Below are 12627 nucleotides of genomic sequence, written 5' to 3' on the forward strand. Positions count from 1 at the left end.
TGCACTCCATTGGTATACATGGCCCTCCTCCTGCTTCCACTGAAACCAATGGCAAAACACCCCCTCAGTCAGCTCCTAGCTTTACAAAGTTTTACAAACGAGGTTGGTTTGTAGAGAAAGTAAGCATATCCGACATGTGTGTGCATGCTTCCCTGCAAAATCAGCAAAGTCAGTACAGAAATACCATCGTGTATTCATGCTGTCCTAGGCAATACTTGTATGGTTTTTGGAGCTCATGTAGACTTTCTCCTTCCTTCGTAGCACAGCTCATCTCTGATTTCCAGGGATTCTGGATTGTGTGATACAATTCAGTGTCTTCTGGCAAGTGTTGGAATGTGGTACTGTAACACGATATTTAAGCCTTGGAGGTTTTGCAGAGTGGGTTTTACAGCTATGCTTGCAGGGCTGAGGCATGTTGGCTTTTGTACAGATCTGAGTGTATGTCACAGTATATATTGAATCATCACTCTTTTGCAGAGCTTTTCACACCTTTTGCGGCCTCCTCTGGTTTTAACTATCCAAGAAGTGTTATCTAGTTCTTTTCTGAACATCAGAACTGAAAGAATGCAAACAGAACAAAAGTGTAGATGTGAAGGGAACTGTGCCTGTCTTGTTTCTGAAACTTTAGCCAGACAAGGAGTATGTGCATTAATAGATGTCTTGCTGTACTGAAAAAAGTTACACATCCATGTAGTATCAAAAAAGTTCATTGAAAAGCAACTGGGAAGGCATGTTATTTTTAGGAGTTAGTTAATTCACAGCATTTTGTGCCTAAAATAAGGTATCCAACTGTTTCATTCTGAGTCATCTTTGTTCACAGTATTACATAAGAAGAATATTTTAGTGAACCCTATCATCTAACATACCTGCCATATTCATTATATTATAAATTCACACTGTGCTAGAAAGTCTTTAGAAAATTACAATTTGTTAGTCTCTAAGGTGCCACAAGTACTCCTTTTATTTTTAAAGCATTAACAAAGCAAAACAATATTTCAGGTACAGTAACTCTTATGCTGACTTTCTTAATTATGTTTTGAAATATTCCATGTCTTTTTATGATTATTTTCTCTCTTGCAGTTTGTGCAGTACTTATGTAGCCAGGAACATGTGTTTCAAATTATCTTAGTTTTTCAAATTAGCTTTGTGTTCAATGGCAAACTTTTTTTTTTTTAGGTACAGCTCCTCCTCCCAAAGAAGTTAACCCTCCTTACTCCTTAAAGAGCAGATAGCAATGGTGGTTGATTCTAAATCCATTCTAGATCTAATTTAATCAAGAAACCACTTTAAAAGTGCTCTATGCAAGAGTTTATAAGCTGCTAAACTCTAAGAATGTTTTATGAGACAAAATTAAGTTTTCAGATTTAAATCATACGCAGCATAAGAGAGGGAAAAGATGTCATCCAGCCTATTCTCTGCAAAACATTTTCTAATGTTCTATATAGTAAAGAATCCAGTGTAACCACTTACAGTAGTAAATGTAGATCTTCTAGACATCTCATTTTTATGCTTAGGTACATAGCCCTCATCACCTTACTATATGAGCGCTGCACAATATTTAATGTATTTATTCTCGCAACACCCCCATGAGGTATGGAAGTGCTGTTACCCCTATTTCACAGCTAGTCTCTCTGCACATCAGTTTTCTAAGTGACTTGCCCAGGGTCACTCAGGAAGCCTGTAGAAGAGCAGGGTCTTGAACCTAAGTGCTAGTTGGTGCCGTAAGTACTGGACTATCCTTCCTTTCCAGGATGTGGAAACGAGAATGTGACATGACCTTTGGTCACTATGGCACTAAATGGAGCCCAATTGTCCATTCACTTGTACTACTTGTGAGAGGAAAAGTGCAAGATGCATCATTTCAATGCATGGGGTAACTTGCATCAGAAGAGCTATGTGAGTACCATTTCCATGGCTGCTCTCAGGAACAGCCAAGGGTATATAGAATCTTTATTCTAAAATGTTGTGCTTGTGGGGAAATTGGTGCGGCTATCTGAAAAGGAGGCATGCACACCAAGAGGAGGCAGTGTGGCATTGTCTCCCTCACTAGCAACCATGCTAGCCCAGACAATAATGGAGCTGGAGGTAAGGCAGCCAGAGGGACCTTTAACTCACGCTTTGTGTCCTACGGCCTTCTACCATGCCTGTGCTGTGTAGCTAAAACCGATGTGCAATCAGCATAATATACTGCAGTGCTTGAAAGCCCCAGACAATAACACAGCACAGGCTGCCTGCATAGGGCACTGGGATGCATTTTCAGCTGGTGAACGCAAGCGCATCTACACACAGAGACATATAATGAGGACCTGGGCACCAAACAGCTGCTGCAGACTTGGTTTGATTTCCAAGTCTGACTAAGTAACAGACTCCTATAACCCAGGTATAATGAGGACAGGAAAGCAGTGAGGAACCATCAATGCACATTCCTGTGGCATAGACTCTCTCAAAATGCACCCCCAAAAAGAGATATGGTTCTTTTGTCTTGTTGAGTAGCCTGTCCTGTGACAGTCCCTGTGATTATTCTATTTTCCTTCTCTCCTGGAACACCACAACTCTATGGGTTGGTTTCTAGTCCCAAGCACTTTGGTTACAGGAAAGGAAGTTTCAGAGTAGCAGCCATGTTAGTCTGTATTCGCAAAAAGAAAAGGAGTACTTGTGGCACCTTAGAGACTAACACATTTATTTGAGCATAAGCTTTCGTGAGCTACAGCTCACTTCATCGGATGCAAAGGAAGTGGCTGAGTGCTGCTACGCTGCTTGTACCCTTTGTGACTCTGCACCTTTCAACTCTTCTTATCTGACAGTCCTGGGCCTCAGCTGGCTCCTGTCACTGTTGTCTGTGCAACTTTGCAACACACTGCTTTTATTATTTTTTAGTTTACTTTGTCAGCACTTTTTCCTCACTCTTTTCTCACCTTTTAATGCTTTCTTGGACCATCCAGCTTCAGGTTGTAAACACCTACGTATGCATCCCCACACATATATAAACCCTAGCAGCTAAAATTGTTGCAAACTCATAGAACTGTTGCAAACACAAAGAACTAATTGCTTTATGTTTTTAATATAAACTTCCTAGTTGTATGTATAAAGTCTGTGATCATGTTAAAAGAAAAAGGAGTACTTGTGGCACCTTAGCGACTAACAAATTTATTTGAGCATAAGCTTTCGTGAGCTACAGCTCACTTCATCGGCTGCATCTTTCATGCATCTTTTACATATCCGATGAAGTGAGCTGTAGCTCACAAAAGCTTATGCTCAAATAAATTTGTTAGTCTCTAAGGTGCCACAAGTACTCCTTTTTCTTTTTGCAAATACAGACTAACGCAGCTGCTACTCTTCCTGGACACTACGGTGCTAATAAGCGATGGTCACATAAACACCACCCTATATCGGAAACCTACTGACCGCTATTCCTACCTACATGCCTCTAGCTTTCATCCAGATCATACCACTCGATCCATTGTCTACAGCCAAGCGCTACGATATAACCGCATTTGCTCCAACCCCTCAGACAGAGACAAACACCTACAAGATCTCTATCATGCATTCCTACAACTACAATACCCACCTGCTGAAGTGAAGAAACAGATTGACAGAGCCAGAAGAGTACCCAGAAGTCACCTACTACAGGACAGGCCCAACAAAGAAAACAACAGAACGCCACTAGCCATCACCTTCAGCCCCCAACTAAAACCTCTCCAACGCATCATCAAGGATCTACAACCTATCCTGAAGGACGAGCCACCACTCTCACAGATCTTGGGAGACAGACCAGTCCTTGCTTACAGACAGCCCCCCAATCTGAAGCAAATACTCACCAGCAACCACACACCACACAACAGAACCACTAACCCAGGAACCTATCCTTGCAACAAAGCCCGTTGCCAACTCTGTCCACATATCTATTCAGGGGATACCATCATAGGGCCTAATCACATCAGCCACACTATCAGAGGCTCGTTCACCTGCGCATCTACCAATGTGATATATGCCATCATGTGCCAGCAATGCCCCTCTGCCATGTACATTGGCCAAACTGGACAGTCTCTACGTAAAAGAATGAATGGACACAAATCAGACGTCAAGAATTATAACATTCAAAAACCAGTTGGAGAACACTTCAATCTCTCTGGTCACTCGATCACAGACCTAAGAGTGGCTATACTTCAACAAAAAAGCTTCAAAAACAGACTCCAACGAGAGACTGCTGAATTGGAATTAATTTGCAAACTGGATACAATTAACTTAGGCTTGAATAGAGACTGGGAATGGATGAGTCATTACACAAAGTAAAACTATTTCCCCATGGTATTTCTCCCTCCCACCCCACCCCCCACTGTTCCTCTGATATTCTTGTTAACTGCTGGAATTAGTCTTCCTGCTTGTCACCATGAAAGGTTTTCCTCTCCCCCCCCCCCCCCCCCCCCCCCCCCCCCCCCCCCGCTGCTGGTGATGGCTTATCTTAAGTGATCACTCTCCTTACAGTGTGTATGATAAACCCATTGTTTCATGTTCTCTGTGTGTGTGTATATAAATCTCTCCTCTGTTTTTTCCACCAAATGCATCCGATGAAGTGAGCTGTAGCTCACGAAAGCTTATGCTCTAATAAATTTGTTAGTCTCTAAGGTGCCACAAGTACTCCTTTTCTTTTTCTGAAACCAGTGATCATGTTATCTTCAAAAAGAAAAGGAGTACTTGTGGCACCTTAGCGACTAACAAATTTATTTGAGCATAAGCTTTCGTGAGCTACAGCTCACTTCATCGGATGCATTTGGTGGAAAATTTGTTATCTTCCTTATCCATTTCCAAAGCCATTTCATAATTGCACTTAGAATTTTATTTTAAGTTTTCTAGAGACATTTCTTTCCTCTTGTTTACTGAACTCTGGGGTAAGGGATATTCTGTGCTATACGTTTGCCTTGAAACGGAATCAAATGACTTTTTAATATTTGCCAACTCTTACCATAGGCGGCGAGTTATATGGGCCCGTGGTGCCCGTGCCCCAGCAATATTCAGAGCCCGAGGGCCCAGCTCCACCAATGTTCGGGGCCAGGTCTCTCCCCCGGCCCTGCCTGCCGCCCCCCCCCCCGCACCTCCCCCGAGTGTCCCCCGGCCTCCCCTTCCTGCCCCGGCTCCCGCAGTGTCCCTGCCTCTCCCCTGCAGCTCTGTGCTGCCTCCCTGCATCCACTGCTGCTGCAGGGTCCTAGGGCCCCCCCCACCTCGCAATACTGCCTGGACCGGCTGACCCTGAGCCTGCCCTTCCCCCTCAGACACTTTCATTTTCCAACAGGACCCTCCACCAGCACAGGGGCCCTCCCGCCCACAGTCACCGCTCCTGCCCCACGCTGGACAAGGGGCAGCCCCACCCTCAGTGAAGCTACAGTGAGGGGCAGCAGCAGGGGAGGAGGTGCACATATGATGGAAGCCCCTCTCCCCCCGGCACCCACCACAGGGGAGGTGAGGGGGCTTCCTGTACCTGAGAGGGGCCCTAGAAGCACGTGCAATGGCAGTGGTGTGAGGTGAGTGTGGTGCAGGGGGGCCCTCCCCCAGAGCTCACTGCTGCCTGCGGGGAGAGGGCTGGGGGGAATCCTCTTCTCTGGCCCTTGCCCAGGGCAGCCTGTCTGCACCACAAACCCCTCATCCCCAGCCCTGTCCCACCCCAGAGCCCTCACTCCCTGCACCCCAACCCTCTGCCCCAGCCCTGAGCCCCCTCCCACACCCCAAACCCCTCACCCACAGCCCTCACCCCTGCACTCCAGCCCTCTGCCTGAGCCCCCACCCCACCCCAGAGCCCTCATACTTTTACATTATTTTAAAAAATATACAGTAAGTCCTCGCTTAATGTTGTAGTTAATGTTCCTGAAAAATGTGACTTTAAGTGAAATGATGTTAAGCGAACCCAATTTCCCCATAAGCATTAATGTAAATGGGGGGTTAGGTTCCAGGGAATTTTTTTTTCCCAGACAAAAACCTATATTTTCTATATATACACAGCATAAGTTTAAACAAACAGTTTAATACTGTACACAGCAATGATGATTGTGAAGCTTGGTTGAGGTGGTGAAGTCAGAGGGTGGAAGAGGGTGGGATATTTCCCAGGGAATGCCTTACTGCTAAATGATGAACTAGCACTTGGCTGAGCCCCCAAGGGTTAACACATTATTGTTAATGCAGCCTCACTCTATAAGGCAGCAGGAATGGAGGGGGGAAGACAGCATGGCAGAGAGAGAGAGACAGAGACACACACGCTGTGTGCGAGAGAGAGAGAGAGGTGGAGACAGCAGTTGCTGCCAGCAAGCTCCTTCCATTCTGAGCCCTGCCATGTCCCCCCCGGCTCTGTGGAGATGGGGGCGGGGCAGGAACAGGGGAGGGGGACACCCTGACAACAACACCCCTCTTTCTCCTCCCAACCTGCACAAAGGGTGACCAGACAGCAAGTGTGAAAAATCAGGACAGGGGGTGGGGGAAAAAAAACCCCAAATCAGGACTGTCCCTATAAAATAGGAACATCTGGTCACCCTACGTGCACAGCAAGCAGGAGGCTCCAGGAGCAGCTCCAAGGCAGAGGGCAGGAGCAGCACAGGGCAGTGGGGGAGGGACAGCTGAACTGCCAGCAATTGATAGCGTGGTGGGCAGCAGCCACACAGGGAACTTAGGGGAGCTGATGGGGAGGGGGGCTGTCGGTCCACCCTGGTTCCAAGCCCCCATCAGCTGGCTCCAACAGGCTGCTCTTTCTGCAAGCAGTGGACAGAGCAGGCAGCGGCCAGACAACACTATAAGGGAGCATTGAGCAACTTTAAACGAGCATGTTCTCTAATTCAGAGGTTCTCAAACTGTAGTCCGTGGATAGATCCCTCTAAGGTGCACTCCTGGGTGACCGCCCATGAGAGAATGAAGGGCCACCCACCTAATTAGTGGAGCTGCGCAGGCATGGCCCCTTTAATTAGGTTCCTGGACCTTGGACAAGATGCACATGTAAGGGGAGGTGGTGGCCATGGGGGGAATAGAGGGTACGTAGGAGAGGGCAGTGGTGTGAGAAGAGGGGGTGGGGGGAATTTGGGACATGCAGGGCTACCGCGGCCAGAGAAAGAGGCTCCAGGGCTGTGGCTGCTGGGGAGAGACCTCCTTTCTTCCCAGCTTCAGCTCTGTAGCTGCTGTGGCAGGGAAGAGACCCCCTCCCGCTCCTTTCCAGCCAGAGCTTAGGAGCTGCTGCAGTGCGGGAGAGAGAGAGATCCCCCTTCTTCCCACTCCCAGCTTGGGGGCTGGTGCGGCAGGGGAGAGAAGGAGACCCCCCGCTTCCACTCCTTCCCAGCCCCAGCTTGGGGGCTGCTGTAGTGCGGGAGAGAGGGCACATCCATCGCATTAGAAAGGTTAAGACAACTGCTATTAAAGTATGAGTTTTGTGCGTTTATGTGTAGAACAAAAAAAGTTAATTGTTATTTAGGGTTTTTTTTAATATGGCTCTTTTATCCAAAGTGCTTTACAATAGTTAGCTAACAGTACAAACAACATTTGGAAAGATCACTAAGTGGTCCGCCAAGACCCTTGGCAATTTTCAAGTGGTCCGTGGAAAAAAAAGTTTGAGAGCCACTGCTCTAATTGATCAGCAACGTAACAACAAAACAATATTAACCGGGACGACTTTAAGTGAGGAGTTACTGTATATTGGCTTACAAGGCACGTGTGTGTGTGTGGGGGGGGACTTGGACCTGTTCTGGGCACCACCAAAAATTATACAAACCCGCCACCCCTGACTTACAACTTCACAGCAAGTCTCATGATACTTGGCGTTTTTCTTAAAGCCTCTGCTCCAGGAATCAAAGGATTATATGAGAATCTTAATTTTAATTTTTTGTTTTTTAGAAGTTTTTAGCCTTCACTGTTGTAGGGTAAACCTTGACAATGTGGCTTATATGCACCATGCCGGGCTCAGAAAGAGCCCCAAAGTTTGGCTTAAAACGTATGAGATTTTAAAAAAATAACCTCGTTATTTGTTTAGGGCCTGAGACCTGATTTTTGAATGCTTGGAGTTTTGCAATACTGTAACTGTAATATAAATTTTCTAAAATCAGCCAGTGGCAGCATGGCAAGGAGTCATTTTTTCTACCAGTTCTTGTGGGGGACTGCAAAAAACAGTGTAGTGATAAAAGGAAAACACACATATGGCTCGAGATTCACAGGATGTACTATGAAATATTTTCCCTGCTTTTTCTGCAGGGCTATAAGTCCAAGATGAATGATGCAGACGAATAGTGATTGTACCCAACTTTTAAAATTCCCTTAAGTTGCTTTATGTTGCTAGAAAGCTTTTAAATTGTATTATGATGTGTTCATTTGCAGTATTTAATTCAACTACTACATGTCTCTGTTTGTTGTGTGGAGTTCCAGACAAGTTTTTGATCCCTGGCAAACAAAGCAGGAACTCAAGCTGTGGGGAAGTCTGTTTGTGAGTCTTTAGTTGGCAGCTGTTTATTAAAGAAAAAAAGGCAGACAGTTTAAGACAGATTGTGGTTCTATGCTGTATATTATGACTAAAGATAGTGTAATATTTAGTTTGAAACTTTCTCTGAAAAATGGTCTTTTTTCATGGAAAATTGTTTCATTTTGTTTTGAAATTTTCCAATGAACAAATCCCCTGAAAATTGTAGGGTGTGTGGGGATGGAGATGTCACTTTCCCACTCTACTTTCTTCACTCCCCCCTTCCTCTTCTCCTTTTCTCCCCTCCCTTTTTCAGCAGCAAAAAAAGAGAGGAGAAAAAATTAAAGCTGAAATATTTTCAATCTTTGCATCTCACAGAAAAATTAGAACAGTTAGAAAGGAAACATTTTGAATATTTTCATGTAAAATACTTACCATTTTTGATCAGCTTTAATTATGATATTTAGTGAAACCTCTAGCGGTGAAACAAATTATCTTCTTGTTTTCTTGGTGCAGTTTGCAATAGTCACCAAGGCTCCAGTGTCTTTTGTTAATCAGTTTCTAATTCCTGCTATTCCATAATGCTGAGAGATGTTATTTGTTTAATTAATAAATGTACCAAAGTGGTGTTAACCTGTTAGAACACTGCTTCTGTTGTATTTCACTGATTGAACAGTGGGGAAAGTGGTAACATTTGTTGTTTAATATAAGAGCAGTGATGTGTTGTTGTATGAGGAGGGCTTGGTGCTTTTGCTAATGCAAAATGCTGCCAGCAGGGATACTGATTGCTCATTTAGGAAGGAGAATAACATAGTAGAACGGGTAGGGATTGCTAAGCAAACATCTTAGAAATTGAAAGACGTTACGAACAAATATTTATTGTAACACAGTAAGAAGTCTGTAAAGCAGCTAATTGCTGAACTTTGTGATACAAATACTATTTATGGTTTATGTTAAGTAGTGTTAGTGTTCATGCAATCTGTCTGTTTTCTAGTCATTTTCTGTAATAGTTTGCCTGAGTTTAAGTGTGTGTTATAAATCCAGTATATGGTCACAGAGTGAATGTGGAACTCTGTTTCTACACTTCACAGTATTCCAGCGGAATCTAGCTTCTAGTAGTCGCTTAGTCGGCTGGGATCCCCAACTAAATATGTCTGGCCAAATTCAGAGGTTTAAAAAGAGTAAATTAACTACATGAGTAAGTTAGTAGTTTTCAAGGGAGAAGCACCACATCATAATTGATTGGTGATGAACATGCAAAATTATATCCCAAAACAAAAAAAGTGGGATTTTTTATTTTTTTAATTATTTTTTGATTTTCAGTCTTTTAACACTCCTCCCCCCCAAAAAATTCAAAGAATTTGGATGAAAATAGGAAGGGAAAGTGTTTTTGTTAATTTTTGTTGGAAAAAAGGCCATCTTCCAACTATTTGTACTAATATGTCCTGCCGTTTCAACACTGAAAATGATAGAATTTGGGGACTTGATGATTCCACTAAATTTTAGTAATTTTTTTTATTTTTGTCAAATAAACCTTCAGTGATAATTAATTAGGAGAGTTGTATTTTCTGTTTCAGAAACTGAGCTAAATCATCTTGAATGTCACTGAATTAGAATCATCTACTTAATTTAGTCATTTTTAGAGCATTTTGTTGAAAATTTTGAATTATTTTCACCAGCTCTTACACTTAAGCATATTAAGATCTAGGAATGGTGGAACAAACCAAGTATAAAGCCCAGCTGATCTGGGCATGTTACGGAGAGTATGTGTTTCTTTCTAACTTATTGGCAAGGATTTTCACATCTGTATTCAATAAAGCTTTTGGCTGTTTTGTGTCTGTGATAGTGGATAGCTTGTAGCAGTGTGGTCTTCAAGGAGGCTTACCCTGTTTTCAGCTCCAGTAATTCAGCTGGCAATGGTTTCAAGCTTTTGTTCTGCTCTATTTTCATTATGCAGACTTTTTCCTTATGATTTATTTTTATCAGTTTTATCATTCAACCAATGTTCTACCCTTTCCTCTCTATCTGATTAGGCCCATTCCTAAACATTTCAATCACAACTCTATTCTAGATTGATTATTGCATTTTCAACTGAAGAAAATTGTGCTTTCCACACAAAAAAATCAATTTTTAATCAACAAAACAATCCTCCTGCCCCAGTGTTTGCAATTTTCAGCTGAAAATATTACGATTTTGGGTTTCTTGTTGAAAAGTCAAAATTTTCCATGGAAGACTTCAATGAAAACTATTTTTTTTTCACTCTTGTTGAAATTTTCCAAACAGTTCTAAGCCTGACTACTTGCTCCTCTGCTACTTAAGATAAAGGTAGCTACAATCCCATTTGCATTTAGGGAACAATGAAATGGGCTCAAGTCTGATGGCTTCTTTTATTTTGTCCTTTTTTATTATTATTTTGTCCTTGCTCATCAAGAGTAAATTGTGTTCTGCAGAAGAACATTTGTCTACCTCTGACAGAGTTATAGCAGACATTAGTAGCAGCAAATTATAGGTTCTCTCCCCTCCCCCAATTCCCTTCTTACTAGAGAAGGGTGAAAGTTTTCAAATTAAAATGTTTTAGTTGAGAATGGCATTTTTTCAAAATCAGAATTTTTTGTGAAAACATTTTTTTCAACAAGGTCTTATTTACTTCTTATCCTTCCTCCCATGCCCCCAATGAGACAGTAAAAAGCTAGCTTTACAGTCACTTTCTCATCTGTATCCCCCATGATCAGCTCTGTATACAGACTCAATTCTTGCTTTTATGCTTGTGCAAGGTTTTTTGTCAGGAAATCCAACATTCTTGGTGGTCTGAGTCCCTCCATGCTGCCTGCTTGCTCAGTTTCTAGGTACCGTTTTGTTTGCCTGTTAATCACACTCTTCCTTGCTGTGGGTCTCATTAGACCACTGGTTCTCAACCAGGGGTACACATACCCCTGGGGGTACATCCACTTATCTAGATATTTGCCTCGTTTTACAACAAGCTACATAAAAAGCACTAGCAAAGTCAGTAGCAACTAAAATTTCATACAGACAATGGTTTGTTCATACTGCTCTCTACACTATACACTGAAATGTAAGTACAATATTTATATTCTAATCAATTTATTTAATAAGATATGGTTAAAAATGAGAAAGTAAGCAATTTTTCAGTAATAGTATGCTGTGACTTTTGTATTTTTATATCTGATTGTGTCAGCAAGTATTTTTAAGAAAGGTGAAACTTGGGGTATGCAAGACAAATCAGACTCCTGAAAGGGGAACAGTAGTCTGGAAAGGTTGAGAACCACTGCACTAGACTGATTGTTGCCACTATATTTCGCATACCATGTGCTGGGTAATGCCATATGAGGACACCATGTTTCTAAAACGAAACTCTCACTGTATTAAGTGATCTACATACAGACATATGGTAACTGCAGCAAGCATTCTATCAATGTGCACACAGACTGACTTCCTGGTACCTCCTCCAAATTCTTCCCTCCGGGAGCCAGTAAAAGAGATGAAGAGAGGAAGCCACCTCAATCATATCACTGTGTATCTCTTATTTGGTGCCTATATAGTACAACAATGGCCACCCTAAAAATACCTGACGTAAACATACAGATATTATACATGGGACTTCCCATAAAGGATACTTCTGCTAGTGCAGAATGTGGGTATCCACCCTCTCTGCCAGCCAGGTTAATGAGTGAGTGCATATTACTCCTATGTCCAAAGCCTTTCACTGGCTGGGTGACGTTCAAAGTGCTAGTTATCCTGTACAAAGCCCTCAAGGACGCAGGAGAGTCCAGATACCCAGGGACATCCTTTTGCTTTCCAGCATGCCATATGCCCTGTACAGATTCAAGGGAGATGGGGGCAAGATATTCTTAGCAGTAGACTGGGGATTGGCAACCTTTGGCAAGTGGCCTGTCAGGAAATCTGCTGGCGGGCCGGGATGGTTTGTTTACCTGCAGTGTCCACAGGTTCGGCCAATCGCAGCTCCCACTGGCCGCGGTTCGCTCTTCCAGGTCAATAGGGGCTGTGGAAAGCGACGTGTGCCGAGGGATGTGCTAGCCGCCGCTTCCCACAGTCCCCTTTGGCCTGGAACGGTGAACCATGGCCAGTAGGAGCCACAGTTGGCTGAACATGCGGACGCTGCAGGTAAACAAACCGTCCCGGTCCATCAGCGGATTTTCCTGACTGGCTGCGTGCCAAAAGTTGCCAAT

At 43.4% G+C, this 12627-nt stretch overlaps 1 protein-coding gene across 4 annotated transcripts in view; it reads left to right on the top strand.

Moving 5' to 3' along the window:
• ASAP1 (ArfGAP with SH3 domain, ankyrin repeat and PH domain 1) overlaps positions 1 to 12627 on the top strand; it is a 398854-nt gene that overhangs the window by 36796 nt on the left and 349431 nt on the right. The gene's annotated exons all lie outside the window — the stretch shown is intronic.

The sequence above is a fragment of the Dermochelys coriacea genome, chromosome 2 (genome assembly GCF_009764565.3).
Source record: "Dermochelys coriacea isolate rDerCor1 chromosome 2, rDerCor1.pri.v4, whole genome shotgun sequence".
Taxonomy (NCBI): Eukaryota; Metazoa; Chordata; order Testudines; family Dermochelyidae; genus Dermochelys; species Dermochelys coriacea.